This window comes from Hirundo rustica, chromosome 2 (assembly GCF_015227805.2).
Source record: "Hirundo rustica isolate bHirRus1 chromosome 2, bHirRus1.pri.v3, whole genome shotgun sequence".
NCBI lineage: Eukaryota > Metazoa > Chordata > Aves > Passeriformes > Hirundinidae > Hirundo > Hirundo rustica.
The window spans coordinates 8,700,851-8,716,625 of record NC_053451.1 but is presented as its reverse complement, the minus strand read 5'-3'; the positions used below and the strand labels follow the sequence as shown (position 1 = coordinate 8,716,625).

The 15,775-nt window shown below is 40.0% G+C and overlaps 1 protein-coding gene across 1 annotated transcript in view; it reads left to right on the top strand.

Annotated features, from left to right (window-relative positions):
- The window catches only part of LOC131378484 (uncharacterized), a 170,400-nt gene extending 158,990 nt beyond the window's left edge, over positions 1-11,410 (top strand). Inside the window, exon 2 of the mRNA XM_058419211.1 lies at positions 11,390-11,410. The gene's annotated coding sequence lies outside the window, so the exon portion shown is untranslated. The remainder of the gene's footprint in view (positions 1-11,389) is intronic.
- Positions 11,411-15,775: the final 4,365 nt, after the last annotated feature.

The following is a 15,775-nucleotide window of genomic DNA, read 5'->3' as shown; positions in this document are numbered from 1 at the left end:
GCTGTGCTGTGTCCGCCCACCTGTTTCTGCCTAAGGGGCAGATAATAGCTCAGGCAATTCCAGCACCTGACTCGTTCCCTGGAAAAAACAGCACAAGGAACAAACACCTTGAGGTTTGCCCCACACGAGTTATTGGGAGGGACAAACTAATAACAGGGTGTGAGGTCCATCACAGTGAGAAAGTAGTAAACCTCAAAGGGGTTTTGGACACAGGCACAGATATAACGATTGTACCAGAAAGGATGTGCCCCTCACATTGGGAACTGCAAAATGTGGCCGGGCATATAGAAGGTATAGGGGGAATGAAATGGGCAAAACAATCAAAAGGTGTTGTGCAAATTAAGGGGGCAAATGGACAATTAGCTGCACTGTGTCCATTTGTTTTAGATTATTCAGAGCCCTTGTGGGGGAGAGACCTGATGGCCCAGTGGGGGATCACGATTGGCATCCCAGATGCCCCCCTGGTTTTTCAGGCTGTGGCCACTGAAGAGCGCCCTACCCAGAAACTCAATTGGAAAACTGATTCACCAGTCTGGGTAGAGCAGTGGCCGCTCAGTAAAGAAGAATTGAAGGTGCTTCAGGAGCTAGTGGATGAACAGCTAGCTAAAGGCCACATTGTGGAAACCACGTCTCCATGGAATTCCCCAGTCTTTGTTATAAAAAAGGCAAACAAAGGCAAGTGGCGGCTCCTCCATGATCTCCGTCAAATTAATAATGTCATTGAGGACATGGGTTCTCTCCAACCAGGGATGCCATCCCCAGCGATGCTCCCCCAAAATTGGAATTTGGCAATTATTGATATCAAAGTTTGTTTCTTCCAGATCCCTCTGCACCCCGATGATGGCCCACGTTTCGCCTTCTCAGTTCCTACCCTCAACCGAGAAGCCCCGAAGAAAAGATACCACTGGAAATTTCTTCCCCAAGGGATGAAAAACTCGCCATCAATTTGTCAGTGGTACCTCTCTTCCCTGCTGTCCCCAGTGTGCGCAGCTGTAGGAGAAGCCATCATCCTGCGCTACATGGATGATGTGCTCGTGTGTGCCCCCAATGATGACTTACTGTCCCACACGCTTGACCTGACAATAGATTCTTTGGTTGCTGCAGGGTTCGAGCTTCAGGAGGAAAAGATTCAAAGGATGCCGCCTTGGAAGTACCTGGGTCTGGAGACTGGTAAGCGGACCATTGTGCCACAAAAATTGGTTGTCAAAAATAACATCAAGACCTTAGCAGATGTCCAGCAGTTGTGTGTCCATAAATTGGGTAAGACCTTGGCTAGGTCTGACCGCTGAGGACCTAGACCCCCTCTTTAATCTGTTAAAAGGGGGAGAGGAGCTAAATTCTCTGAGGACCCTCACCCAAGAGGCTAGAGCAGCCCTAGGGAAGGTTACAGGACTGTATGGCCACCAGACAGGCCAACAAGTGCAAATCAGACTTGCCATTTAAATTCATCATTTTAGGCAAATTGCCACACTTACACAGGATGATTTTTCAGTGGGAAAGAGTGGAAAAATCAAAAAAGGACAAAGACTGTAGGGATCCCCTCTTGATCATAGAGTGAGTTTTCCTCAGTCACCACCAGTCCAAAAGAATGACCAGGCCGCAGGAATTGGTAGCAGAATTGACCCGGAAGGCCAAGACCCGGATCAGGGAGTTGGCAGGAAGTGATTTTGAGTGTATTCATATCCCAATTGTGGTAAACTCGGGCCGAATCACAAAAGCAGTGTTGGAGCACCTGATTCATGAAAATGAAGCTTTGCAGTTTGCTCTGGATAGCTACACAGGTCAAATTTCAATTCATCGGCCTGCTCAGAAATTATTTAGAGAACAAATTCAGTTCAAATTGTCATTAAAATCTGTTCAGAGCAGGAGGTCTTTAAAGGCTCTAACTGTTTTTACAGATGCATCTGGAGCATCTCATAAATCAGTAATAATGTGGAAAGACCCTCAAACTCTGCAGTGGGAAAAAGATATTGTTGAGGTGGAAGGATCACCTCAGGTAGCTGAGTTGGCTGCAGTTAGAGCTTTTGAAAGGTTTCCTGAACCATTCAGTTTGGTCACAGATTCGGCTTATGTAGCAGGCGTAGTATCCAGAGCTGAACAAGCTGTACTGAGTGAGGTCTCCTATTCTGCACTTTTCAACTTGCTCTCAAAACTAGTAAATCTGATCTCCCACTGAGAGCAACAATTTCATGTGATGCACATCAGATCACACAAGGATTTACCAGAATTCATAGCTGAGGGCAACAGGAGGGCTGATGCTCTTGCTGCGCCTGTGGAAATGGCCCCACTCCCAAACATCTTCGGACAAGCCAAAATCAGCCACCAGCTTTTTCACCAGAATGCACTATACCTAGTTTTCCAGTTCTATCTAACTTGGGACCAGGCTCAGGCAATTGCGGCAACATGCCCCTCATACCAGTAACACGCACTCCTAGCCCTGAGTGCAGGAGCGAACCCCAGGGGATTGAACAGCTGTGAGGTATGGTAGATGGACATGACCCACATCATGTCCTTTGGTAGACAAAGGTATGTCCATGTATCTGTAGACACCTTTTCCAGAGCTGTCTATGCCTCTGCCCACAGAGGGGAGAAGTCTAGTGATGCCATGAAACACCTAATACAGGCTTTCTCCTTCCTGGGCATCCCCAAATCAATCAAAACTAATAATGGACCCACGTACACATCCAAGGAGTTCAGAAGCTTCCTGCAGCAATGGGGAGTAGAGCACAAAACAGGCATCCCCTACTCCCTGACAGGTCAGGCCATCATGGAAAGGATCCACCAAAATCTCAAAAGGGTCCTCAACCAACAACATCAGTCTCTAAAATTAGAAACACCCCAAATCCAGTTGTCCAAATCCTTGTTCACTCTGAACCTTTTAAATTGCATATTTGAAAATCTTAACCCACCCATTGTGTGCCCTTAGAAGCTGTAGAAATGGACCATTATGTTGGTGCAATTCTGCAATTTTCATTTCTCCAGTAAGGTCTTTATTTCTTACCAAGACTTTTATATACGAAACAAGCAAAGGTTTAAGATTTGTTAAGAACTACTGAATCATCCCTAGAAAAATACACTAGGTAGTCTAATCATGTTATCAGTAAATATCTAGGAATCAGTGATGCTGTTGCACATATTTAAACAGCTTTATTGCCTTTTGTAATTATTGTTTTTTAAAAATTATGTTTATGGACGATCTGTTACCTGGCATGTAAAATTTAGTGTACTGTAGTAAAGAAGTAAATTAAATGCTTTAACTACTTTTAGCTATCTGTATCACCAGTTAACAAAACTATCTACAGGCTGACAGTCTTTGGCAATATATTTTCCATTTTGTTCATAAATGAGCAAGGACAAAAATCTAAACCTGCACTCATAGCAATGAGACTTTAAACAAACCTGGTGGCTCACCTAAAACCCCAAACACTTTGTCATGCCCTTAGGTTACCAGGGTGAGTCCTGCTTTTAGTATCCTCAGCTTACCAAGACAGACCTGATCCCCAGTTCTTTCACAGCTAGTAAAACACCAGCTCTCTGAACATGCTTTTGTCTTAATCACTCCTTTCAATCACTCTCCACCTCTGAGCATTTGCCCAACATAACTGATCTCAAAGCTTACATTTAAGTATCTACACTCATCAGTGCGACATGTTGGAGACAAAAACATTTCCTTTGGGCTCAGGAGCAAATACATTCCATGGTAATCATTATTAAAATATAAGCAAAGCCATTGGATGTGATGGTCCTTCTTTTTGTAAAAGTACAGGAGGGCCTGTTCAGTGAAGTGTATGCTCCACTAGGTTTTCTTTGATTTTGAGTGATGAGCATGGCTGTATCGAGGCAGGGAATCAGCTGGGATTCACTACTGCTTTTCTTCCTGGTTGTTCTAGGCAGGATATAGGCTGCAATACAGAGCAAACAGCCTCAGAGTGCCAGTCAGTTATGCCAGTTCAATTGGCTACTAGAGCACATGACAGGCTTGCTTGTGTAACAGGCCCAAATTAAACAAACCAGCAAATAAATGAGTTGTGAAAAACACAGGAAGTTATTTCAGCTTTTCAGGAGTTCATCTGCATTGCCTGACTGCTTTCTAAAGCAGTAGGGAGAAGCAGGTCATTTCAGTATTTTATCTGGTGAAAATGCCTCTTAAGGAAAAAGGGAGTTGTTGGAAGGCTAGGGAGGAAATGGTAGGAGGAGAATCCAATCTTAATTTCAGAATATTTAACAGCTCATTCTTGGTTCTTTAATAAAGCCTGAGTAGGAAGCTAAATGCTGGTACATACTAAACAGAAATTTCCATTTGAGTAAGAATTTTTAGGCTGTTGGAGGTACTGAAGTCTAATACCATCAGGATATTAGGAAGCGATTTTTTTCCTTGTCACATAGTCAATAAAAATATCAAGGATATTTTAATAAAAAACCTGCATGTAAATGAATAAAATATTCCATGTCAGGAATATTCACATTTTGGTATAATTTATTTTGGAAATTAATAGGAATTTTTACATTCAAAATACAAGTTTATCCTTATTCACACTTACCACAATAGTGAAAAAAACAAATTTAATTATGATTTGGGCAAGTGAGAAGAAACCAGCTAATTATGTGTTATGTTAGAACTGAACCAACATGTGCACAAAGCAACAGCGGGCATTCTTTTAATTTGGCTTTCAGTGACCCATGGACTAGATGGTGCTCTACAGCTCAGTTGTCCTATCTCCCAATGCAGGTGACAGAACTGAGAAAACCAGGAGAAACCTGTAAGCAGAATAAAGCAGAATAAAACTGGGATGGATGGATGGATGGATGGATGGATGGATGGATGGATGGATGGATGGATGGATGGATGGATGGATGGATGGATGGATGGATGGAGACCTCTCTCCTGGTTTGTTATTTCCAAATGCGTTTCAAAAGTTATTTCCTTAATCTGAGTTAAGGAAGTGATCAGAAAGCACCTTGCCCAGAAAACACTTCACATGGAGCATTGTTACTTGGTAGAGATTGCACTTGAAGATGTCAGACATATCCTGCACTTGGAGATGTCAGAATGGGGCTGGCACAGAAGGTATCCCCAGCTCCTGTTGCAGACAGTAACCTCCCTCCCCTTAAAGACAGCTGGTACCTTATAGCAGACAGTGTAGCACTGGATTTCTGTGCAGACATCCTACCATTTCTATTGGAAATTCATTTTTACTGCTGAAATAATCAGGTCTCATACCATTGTTTTGACATGGAGAAAGATTTTAGATAGTCCAAAAGCAACAGTAGGGTAGATGTGCATGTACAAGGAGAAGAACTAAAGTTAAGTGACTGCTTAGTTCTCAGTCTTGTGCACAAGCAGTCTTGTGTTACTGGGCAGTCTCCAATGACAAAGTCTGATTAGCACATGTTATACTGATTAGCACATGTTAAACAATACATGCAAAATACATTAAAAACCCCAAACTGAAATAATTAATTCTTGTTAATTTCACTGTTGCAGATGCATTGTCATTTCAAGGCAAAGTAATGACAAAAATCTTTACCTTTTTGTCATCCTTTTTCCTTTGATGGAAAAAATGGTGCATGATTTATAGTGGAAGTATGACAAAAATCTTTACCTTTTTGTCATCCTTTTTCCTTTGATGGAAAAAATGGTGCATGATTTATAGTGAAAGTATGACAAATACTACTTCTAATCACTTGAGCCATTCATGTCTCCCAATCACTTTTTAAAAAGATTGTAACTGTTAAAGGTATTATTTCCAAGAACAACATTTAGAGCAAATCTAAGACTGAAAAATCTGATTAAATTATAATTAGTTGTCAAAAGACATTCAAAGATTCCTGTCATCATCTTGTTACTCATTTGTAAAGGAACTACAAACTGACAAAAAAGCTACTAAGTCATTACTATGCCTTTGTCTGCTTCCCTGAAACAGTGTTATAGGTCATTTGTGTAATGATGTTCAAAGGAAACTAAAAATTGCTACACTATGTAATTGAGTCATTGAAAACCGATATAGCCACAGACAAAGACCCTCTAACTAATTAAAGTTAGAAAGTGGTATGTTTATTCATCGGCGGGCGGCATGGGAGTCATCTCCACAAGGCATGGCCGCCCCAAACAAGGTTCTTTGCTCTCTTTATTCTCCAAGCTCTTACATACAATACATATGCATAATCCCAGCACCTCCCATCCCTGTCTGTATTAAAATGAGGCTATTAGTCCTTCACACATGCGCAATTCTTCTCTTGAATTGGGTCGGTGGTCTTGAATTGGGACAGTGGTCTCAAAGGATGAAGTCAGGAGAGTCTTCATCAGGTCTCTGTGACCCTCTGGCAGGATCCAAGGTCCCCTGCTTCGTGATTGATTGATATGAAGTCCAGTTGCCAGCCATTGTTCTTAGTGATTTCAATCCGTTCTTATGACGGTTCACTTACTCCACTTTTTCTATAAACAAGCTCATGATATAACAATTAGCTCTAGCTTGGGCATCTAATAATCATTAACCTACCATTTACTAATCTAACTTCCATCTTGATCAATATAAATAACTTCTAACCCTTAGCTAAAATCTTAACTCTTTAAAATGATTCACTAGAAAGCTAAAAATTACCTGGTTTTTGTTTCATGCAAAATTATACTACAAAATAATTATATTCTGTAGGGGAAAAAAAAAAAAAAAAAAAAAAAAAAAGCAATCTTCATTCTATTTTCTTCCAAGGGATATAAGTTTGTGTGGCACAATTTCATAGAATCACGCAGAATCAGAGAATGGGTCAGGTTGAAAGGGACCACAGCGGGTTATCTGGTCCAACCTCCCTGCTCAAAGCAGGGTCATCCTAGAGCATATGGCATCTAACCTAGAGCATGCCCCTTCCCTCAGTACATCTAATCAGAAATGTGGGGTTTCCACATAGAGTAAATAATTTTAAAAATTGTTTCAATAAGAAACAAAATATTGTTCATCCTTCAAATGAAAAGTGCTCATATTTTCCAGAATAAAACAACTCTTCCTTGGAATGGAAAGATGTAGAGAAAAATTTTCCGTTAGTACCTTACAGTTGCCAAAACAGCACTGTTTTCACCAGGACTCCTTTTCAGGGGAAACAAACATCTGCTCAAGGTCTTTACTGCCACAGCCTTAACACATCTTCTTGGCAGGGTTGGATTTGCTACACAGTTAGACCACAATCTAATAGAAATTACATTCAAGCTTCTTTTTCATCTCCTTTGCTTGGTAATTTTAAGGGTTTATGTTTATGAAGTACAAATAAATACACATCCCCAGTACTGAGTAAGCACAGTGTTGGTTAATTTTTTGGGACATGTATGAAAGCAATAAACAACACATAACAGCAATGCATTGGTGTCTCTCTCTCTCCTGGAGCCCCAGCTCCATTTTTGCCTTGGCTAGCTTGAGAGAGAAACCATGGCTGGAAGGATTTTTCCCTCAGAGTCTTAAAGATCCCAGAGGCTGCAAACCTTTTCCTTTAGAGAAAGCAGGTCCCTGTCCATGGTAAAGGGAAAGAGTCTGCCCTTGGTCCGGGGGGAATCACGGCTTTATTCTGGGGTCCTGCCCCCGCGGGGTCCAGAGCTCAGCCCAGTCCCTGTCCCTGTCCCTGTCCCCGTCCCAAGAGCCCAGAGAGATTTTTCCCATATGGTGGCCTTGTTTTTATCCGGAGGGAAGGGGCTAGACGCAGGGACAAGCCACTACCCAATCAGGAATAAGGTGGGAGTGGAACAGAGTTGGATTACATTCCAGTGTGGGAGGATGGGCGGGGAGAAGGAGCAGGGACAAATCTCATGATATATTTTCCATGGGAATGCGGTTGTAAAGAAGAAACTATTACAAAACCCAATATAAAAATGAAATACAATATAAACCCAAATAATGCACAACAACAATGCATGATTTAGATCTAGCACCTATTGTTGAAAGGTATAATTACCATTTTTTAATATAAGCAATGGAAAATCAGGCTGACTTTGAACAGGATTTTGGTTTTCATACTTTTATTATAAAATTATTCATATTACCAGAGGTCAAAAAAAAATTTAGCAGTAGATAATATAAGAGAAAATATTTTTCTGAATGGATGGTACATTTTCTATAGTTGTGTCTTTAAGTCCTGCAAAAATTATGGGTCAAATAATTACTCTGAAATAGCTTAAATAAATTCCTTTCTATCACAGACATGGCACAATGCAGGTTTCCTAGTCAGTAAGTTCAAAAGAAATGCTGAGCTCACCCACACACACCCAGCCCTGGAGGCAGTATGGCTGAGAACCACAGGCTCTTTCCATTAAGGAGTTTGTGTGTGGTCAGTTTGGTTTTGAGGATTAAGGAAGTTAGCAGTACGGACACCAACAAATCCATACCACTTTGCTGCAGTCTCAGACAACACTCCTGAAAGAGTGTTTTCCTAATATAGGCAAAAGTCTTTCTAAAACTCTAGTGTCAGGACAAAGAGGAGTAAGTGATATATCTGGTACTAGGTAATTGTTATTTATGTCATAGTAGACAGAATTATTGAGACTGCATATATTTGCACATTTCTGACCTAGAACAAGCCACAGACTATTGTGAAGTTTCCCCCTGAATTTAGTGAGTCACCTTAACTGTGTGAAAATGTAAAAATGCCTCTTCACCTTCAGTTCTGTGTGTAGTTTTAGGCACCACAATATAAAGAAAAATTATTATACTAGAGTGTGTCTAGAGGAACACAAGGATTGTGAAGGGTCTGGAGGGCAAGACTTATGAGGAGCAGCTGTCACTTGATCTGTTCAGCCTGGAGGAGACTGAGGGGAGATCTCATTGCAGTTACAATTTCCTCATGAGTGAGAAAGGAGGGGCAGACACTGATCTCTTCAGTCTCATGGCCAGTGACAGGACTGGTGGGAATGGCCTGAAGCTGAGTCCAGGGAGATTTAGATGGAATATTATGCAAAGCTTCTTCACCCAGTGTATGGTTGCATGCTAGAACAAGTTCCCCAAGGAGGTGGTCACACCACCAAGCCTGACAGTGTTCAAGAAACATTTGGACAATGCTTTCAGATGCATGTTTAAGGTGGGGTTGTTGGGGATGTCCAGTGCAGGACCAGGATCTGAACCAGATGATACTGATGGGTCCCTCAGTTTATTCTATGTACCCCTGCTAAAGACATCCCATCTGTGAAAGCTCATGCACTGTGCTGAAAACACCCACTTTTTTACTGTTATGCATTAATTACTCTGTGATTGAAAATAATGTATTGAGAATGTACAAAAATAGATCTTAGAAATTCACAGAAGTGGTCAGGGTTTTTGCTTAACATACATGACTAGTAATAGCCAACAAACTTTTTATAGATGAAAACCAAAACATACTTGTTCATAAAACAAGTGAGATATACCCAAACAGGACATCCCTGAGAATGAAAAACAATAGTATTAAAAAATCAGATTTTATTAGCCAGCAGCTTGCAAGCAGAAAGTTATGTTGATTACCATTGGCTAAAATAATAATCTCTCAGAGGTTTATGGGTTTAGGGGCGAATTTTCTTCTTATCACTGTGTTTAAAAATATCAAAAATTAAATCTATCAAGTGATTCTCTGGACAACTAGCAACATTCTTGGGGGGAAAAGCATTCATCCTTCCAGCAGTAAATGAATCAATTAACAAGTTTAGAAAAAAATAATAGTTGCCTCTCTGAGGTCTGATGCCAAATACTGAGGCTTGGGCAGCTTGTTCACTTAGGAGTCTTGGAAAATCTTTTCCTTCATATTGGGACATTTTTCATACATGCAGCTGCAAATCTCAGAATAATGAAGTCCTATGTTACTATAAGCAGATGTTTTCAGAAGCATTAAGTATTGGTATTGCTGTAAATAATAGAAATGTGTTATATTGGGATCGGGACACGCAAAGCAATCACACGGAGACGAGAGGTTTTGCAGGGCAGAGACGTTCCTCCAAGAGAGCCCAAGGCTGAGCCAAGGCCAAGAGCCCCTCTGCCTGTTTATTTCTTACTTTTTATGTCTGGCTGTGGATTGTTTTCTGGAGTTATCACCTCCCAGCCGAATGGCCAGACCACATGTCAGTTACAATTGTTTTCTGGTTAGAAATATGCAAACAAAGGACAGAGAATGAAAAACAAAGGATTTGTTTATGTTACATGTGTGAGAAAAGGTGAAAACTGCTACTAATATTGTCCAGAAGCTAAAAGGTCTGACTCCATCTTATGAACAATCAAAAGGCTTTAAAAAACTCAGAAAAACCAGGGTGACATTATATCCCTTCTTTTTTAGATGCCCCCAAACTACTTTTAAAACACAAGCACAGAAGAGGATTTGGGGAAAATGTTCCAGGGCTGAAACAACTTAGACTTTGCCAAATGCTGTACAACCAATTCCAGTGACAAATAGAACAGATCCTGCAAACTACCTCACACATATAATACTCTTGAATTACTGGTGGTGGTCACTTGCAGATGTGAAAGATGCATTTTTCATCTAACCCTTAAGAACATAACTGCCTTAGTCTCTCCTGCTCTAATCCAATCAGTGACACTGTTCTTCACATGGGTAAATAGTCATGTAGTGCCACTCTATCATTAAAAACAGGAGTTACAAAAGTTCAGAATTCCCATTTATTTAGTAACTTGCTTTCCTGAGCCTTGGGAAGCCTGAGAGAGAAGTGCATATCAGGGATGGAAAGTTGTTAAGAAGGAGATATTTTATCTTCAGTTCCTGTGTGTTTGTGTTAAAGATTCATAAAAAGCATAGGGGGGGAAGGAAAAAAAAAAAAAAAAAGGCGGCATAGAAACCATCAACTGTGATTAAAATGCCAGAACCTAGAACATATGTACAAATAACTTCACAACTGGAACTGGGCGATACGCATTCTGGGCTGATTTCTCAAAGGCCACACTCATTTGTCATCTCAATTTCACACAAGGGTCTGCTTTCTTTCTTTATCTTCTGTTCATATGGAAGATGAAAGCTGTCCAGATCTAGTATCTGATGCATGGAAAACTATACTTCTACGTATAGATGTGCATATTTATATAAGAACCATAAAAACACATGTAAGTTTTATATACTTATATATATGTGTCCTGAGGTGACTGTGTATCTCCAATCGTCTGTTAGGTGCAGGGGGGGAAGGCAAGCGTGGTTTGTTTTTCTCCAAGAAAACTCTGCTCATCAGAGTGACCTTAAAGCAGGAGAGTTAAAACACAGCAAAACAAAAGTAGCTCTGTTGTTTTTCCCCAGCAGTTAGTAAGTTTAGTGCTAGCGTAGTTAGACGCTGTAGAATAGCTAAAGCTTTTTGCCTTTTTTCCTTTTTCTTTTTTTGTCCTTTTTTTCCTTCCTGTTTGCTTTTTTTGCCCTCTCCTCAAAACTGTTCCAACCTCTCCAGACTAAGGACCTGGGGAAGCACCGGGGGCCTCCACAGGGGACCCACCCCACCAAGACCAGCCCTGCACATCTCCTTTTCTCCCAACGTCAGCGAAGACAAAACAGTACAACACAATAACGACCCTCAAAAAAAAACTTTCTTTAAGTTTGTTATCCCTCCGTAAGCAGCACAAAGCTCTTATCATCAAGTATTGTGCTAAGAGTGCTTTGCCTGTTTAATAAACAAGTTTTTTCTACTTCTCTCTAAAAAATTATTTTTCCCAAACCAGTTAAAAGAAAAAAAAAAAAGCCCTGTAAAAAAATTTCTCCCAAAATCTGCCTAAAAGCACCACAATATGAAAAATAAATGGAAGATTATGCCTAAAGTAACCTGTGGAGCATGAGACATTCTGAGCATCTCTACCTGTCGTATGTTGCTAACTCTCAATCAAACATCTCAAAATGTCCTCTAAAAATACTGTAGAAGATAAAAATGGCACTGAGGAGCCATCAAGGGGGAAATCTTACACAGGAACTGAAAACCCAAGTTCATTGGGTTTCATAGGGAGATAGATAGATAGATAGATAGATAGATAGATAGATAGATAGATAGATAGATAGATATACACTTATGTATTTGGATAGGTAATGGATCTTTCATAGTAATTACTCAGAAATATACTGTAATAAAAGTTTGAATCCACTCCAAATTCTGCATATCATGTTGTTTTATATAAATAGTATTAAAATACATGTATTAATTCAATTAATTTTAATAATTTTCTATTATTTTGCATATAACATATTGAGCAATTTTATGGTGTATATATAAGCAATTGGTGAAATGGTATATGTAAGCAATTTAATGTTGCATATAAAATAATGGAAAAATTTAATTTTAGGTATTCAGTTTCCCCTGAAAATATTAAAACAATAGTTGTTCATGCCGTACGAATTACTCTGAGCCTAATTTGTATATTTTCCTTATGTCTTATAGTTTTAGTATGATGTACACACTAAAACAAATAATAGACCTAAAAATAATTAGGTCTTTGGAATATTTGGTACCATATCTTGCTGATGTCACATATAATCAAAATATATGGAAAAAAAGATATATTTCACAAATCTTTATAACAATGATTACAGAAAATTTGGCCACATTCTTCCTGAAATCACTCTTCATAAACATGGGCCTGTTTGTGCTTTATGGACAAAATTGTTTGGAGGAAGAGAAATCAGAAGAAACATTTATTAGTAACTATGGTAACCAAAGTTTCCCTCCTATTGTAATCTCTCTAATAGGTTTTGCAGACTCTCTAAGTCAGAGAACAGAAGCAACAACACAGGATGGAACCTACCAATTTCAGGTTTAATAGACATGAACTTTAAATGAATGGTTACAGAAGATTATTTTGAGGTCACTTCCTTGGAATTAAGTAGCATGTATTGCATAAAATGATACACTTCCATGTATGCGACAATAACATCTGCAACAAATGTCCTCAAAGATGGAAAAATGTAATACATTTGTATATTTGGTTCTGTTTGTTTTGAATAGTATAGCCTCACAAGGAACAGTTTTGTTGTCTAAACAGGAAATTTCTCTAAACAGCAAATCTTTCATCATCATTCTTTTTCCTTAAGAACAACAAACTCATGTCTTCTGCCTTTTGCATTAGAAAGAAATGGAACATAACTAACCTCAAATTACACTCATATTCTCAAATGCATAATTACAGTCTTAAAGGCTATTCATTTTTCCTAATAAATGTGACCTACAAGTGAAGGAAAAAGTATTTTTATACAAAATGAAGATGGATTTGTAATAGACTATGAACACGAAGAAAAGTTCCAATAGGAATTTATTACATTGCAGCAGGCAAAGCAAAGGCAAATACAGCGCTGGACGGCAGGGGAGTCTCGCTCCACCAACTGCCGTGAATTGGCAGGTTTTTCAGTCTTGCTTTTATCTTGCTTCTTTCCTCCGATGATGTATGTGTGACGTGTTGCTGGGAGGGTCTCTTTCTGTCCCTCAGTGGTCGCAGAGATGAAGGCTGTAGTTGTCCTCTTCCTTATATGGTAACTAAGCTGGAATTCCTGAAACTTAAAGCTGATTAAGCAAGTAGAGAGAGAAAAAAAAGGAATGGGCAAGGGTATGTTTGCCTATAAGCTTAGATAGTAACATAGTAACTTCCTGTTATCTTGAGTTATTTGATCTCCAGTGAACAAAAAATAGTTAATGTTTATCACAATTCCCCCATTTCTCTTGTTCTTACTTATTTTTGTTCACTGTATCTTTGCAGTTCTTGTCCAGCTAACTCTAAAGTTTCTAAATTTTCTTCTTCAGGTATCTGATCATACTTAGTCCTAAGAAGCATAAGATGTGCCGCTTCCAGCCGGCTTTTCACTATAGTAATCAGTTTATTAAATATACATGGTCTAAAGTCTGCTTGCAAATATTTATCATGCCCTCCCCTGGGTGTCCAGTCAGAGGCGATTGTTTTACAGCCCCAATATCCAAAAAAATATTCCCCAGGATAATTACAATATCCTTTACTGTGATTTGAGCTTGGGCACATGTAAAATCCCGTTAGGTTCAGTACTTTTCTACAATGATCTATGTTGGTCAGATCACACAATCCTACTCTGAAACTGGGTGCTCCTACAGTAGTTACAGTTTGCAAAATCTCATTGTCATCCCATCGCCATAGTGACCATTTAAAGGGTTGGTGTGGTAGATTGTCTAAGGCATTAATCCCTCTTAAGTATAACATCAGCAAAAGAAAAGTAATCGGCTGGGTCACGTGGTGAGCATCACTGGGGGCATAGGAATGGGAGTATATTTGAGGATTGTTCTATTTCATAGACTGCAACCTGTCTCTCTGCCCAGGGTCCTTGCTCTAATTCCCATTCCTGAGGCAATTCCTCAAATATTGTTTTGTTGTCCCACTCTGGGGTTTCTTTCCTCCACAGCTTTTTACCCCTCTTCCTTTCCCATCAACTCGGTTGCCTCGAGCCACAGGGGGTACCATCTTCTCGGCAGCAGGGATATTCTTCAGGAGGTCCCCGGGGGCGACTCTGTTGCCTCTTGACATAGGAATCCCAGTTCTGATACTTAACCGGGGGTGTATCACACCGGATTCCCTTTAGGCGTGTGCGGCAGGTGCAGTCAACAATTTTAGCTATGAACGGGATGGGTTCATTAGGGTGATAACAATAATATTTTGGTTCAATCCCTAATGCAAAAATCCTCCACCACTCTTCTGATTCTTCTACTAATCCCTCATATTTAACTTTATATTCTAGAATCCAATCAGTTATGTTCCGCTGCAGTACCCAACAGGGGCTGCAAATTCCTCTAGGAGGGGTTCCTCGCTTACAATGACTCCACCACCTGTCCCCGCAGATTTTACAAATATAACAAACAAAAGGTTAACAATTGCACTCTGGGTCTCTACACCTTATCTTAACATTAGAGTTACAAATTAATCTTTCCTCCGTGTAGTGTGGTTCTGGTGCATATTCTACACGGTGTCCATTCATTGATGATCTCTCCTCTGGATCCGTAACTTCAGGTCTCCAGGATTGCTTGTCACCTGCCACTCAGGAGTCGGTTTGCTCACTGGCCCTTTAATTCTGCTAGCATGGGTCCCTCCCTTTTCTGCTGTTCTGACTGCAGTATCTGTAGTAAGCAATACAAGGTAAGGGCCCTCCCATTGTGGGGCCAAGGTTGCTTCTTTCCAGGACTTTATCATTACCCAATCTCCTGGTTGCACCTGGTGCAGTTTTAAATCTAGTGGGGGTCTCTGAGCTAACCTTCCCTTTTTCTATAGATTTTCCCTATATTTCATTAGGCTGGTAATGTATACATTCATATTTTGATCCCTCAACTTTGGATGATCTTGCGGTTCCTCTATATTGTAGGGCATTCTATACAACATTTCAAATGGAGATATTCCCATATCCGATCTAGGTTGTGTCCGGATATTAGCAATGCTAATGGTAGGCATTTTACTCATGACAGTTTGGTCTCAATCACGAGTTTGGTCAATTGTTTTTTAATTTCCCCATTCATTTTTTCTACTCTTCCCGAACTTTGGGGGTGCCAGGGGGTGTGATAATTCCATTGTATTCCCATTATTGCCATGGTTTCCTTAATTATTTTGGATGTAAAGTGAGGGCCTCTGTCCGAGTCAATGGTTTCCGTGACCCCATATCTGGGAATAATTTGCTCTAATAGGGTCTTGATCACTGTTTATGCCGTTGCCCTTGCCGTAGGGAATGCCTCTACATAATGGGTTAGGTGATCCACTATTACTAATAGATATTTATACCTCCCAGTCTTTGGTAACTCAGTAAAGTCTAGTTGGATGTTAGCAAATGGCCGGTATGCTGTAGGTCGTCC